We start from the raw sequence: 1,511 nt of genomic DNA, 5'->3' as shown, positions 1-1,511 counted from the left end.
TTTGACATCCCTACTTAAGACCCGAGGAGCCTTCTATATTTGTGGCCAGTTATTTCACCAATGCCTCTACACTAACTGAACTGGAATGTGAACCATAGGCTGTGTATCCCCAGACATCTTCAGAGCCCCTGGCAATCTCTCTTCAGTACCAATCTATGGATCTATGGGCATTCTTTTTTTTTTTTTTTTTTTGAGACGGAGTCTCACTCTGTTGCCCAGGCTAGAGTGCAGTGGCACGATCTCAGCTCATTGCAACCTCTGCCTCCCAGGTTCAAGTGATCCTCCTGCCTCAGCCCCCTAGTAGCTGGGATTACAGGTATGTGCCCAACTAAATTTTGTATTTATAGTAGACACAGAGTTTCACCATGTTGGCCAGGCTGGTCTTGAACTCCTGACCTCAGGTGATCCACCTACCTCAGCCTCCCAAAGTGCTGGGGTTACAGGCGTGAGCCACCGCACCCGGCCCAGGCATTCCATCTTGCCCAGGGTGAAGAGGGCTATCCAATTAATTCCCCTTCTTGCTCAACGTGGCATTATATCCAGTATGGGAACCAGAATTGCCGAAGTCATAGAAGCCTCCTTGACCATATCTCAGCAGACAGCCAACACTGATGCCACAGCTAAAACCTTAATAGCCGTGCAAGAACAAATTGACTTGTTAGCAGCCATAGTCCTCCTAAATTGCTGAGGACTATATATGTTAATGGCAGCACAGGGAATAATTTGTTTAGCCTTAGATGAAAAATGTTGCTTTTGGTTGAATCAACTGGAAAAGTATAAGGCAACATCAGACACCTTGTAAATTGAGTCTCCTATTTATGGGAACAAGCCTCTCAGGGTTGGTTAGATTGGGAGGGAACATGGAAATGGTTCTCCTGGTTTGTCCTCTTTTATGCCTACTTGTTAGTCTCCTACTTTTGCTTCTTTTTGGTCCATGTCTTCTAAATCTGATAACCCAATGTTTCCTGTTACCTCTGGCCATCAAGCTCCAGATGACCCCCAGTGAGGGATACCATCCTCTCAATATTCAAGAGTCACCCTTCTACAGAGGACCCTTAGACGACCCATCAATGAGACACAACAGAGGCGAAATCCTGCCCATCTCCCTTGGACCTGGCTAGACAGCACTTTCACCAACCCGCGATTCCACCCTTGCTGGAATCATACACGCCTCCTTGAGATTTTGGTCCATGAAGACATGGACCCAAAAACAGCAAAAGTGGGCCGGGTGTGGTGGTTCACGCCTGTAATCCCAGCACTTTGGGAGGCCAAGGTGGGTGGATCACCTGTGGTTGGAAGTTAGAGACCAGCCTGGCCAACACAGTGAAACCCTGTTTCTACTAAAAATATGAAAATTAGCTGGGCGTGGTGGTGTGTGCCTGTAATCCCAGGTACTCAGGAGGCTGAAGCGGGGGAATTGCTTGAATCTGGGAGGTAGAGGTTGCAGTGAGCTGAGATTGCACCACTGCACTCCAGGCTGGGTGACAGAGAGACTCCATCTTAAAAAAAAA

This window comes from Mandrillus leucophaeus, unplaced genomic scaffold (genome assembly GCF_000951045.1).
Source record: "Mandrillus leucophaeus isolate KB7577 unplaced genomic scaffold, Mleu.le_1.0 Scaffold150, whole genome shotgun sequence".
Classification (NCBI taxonomy): Eukaryota; Metazoa; Chordata; class Mammalia; order Primates; family Cercopithecidae; genus Mandrillus; species Mandrillus leucophaeus.
Note: the sequence above shows the minus strand (reverse complement) of the source record.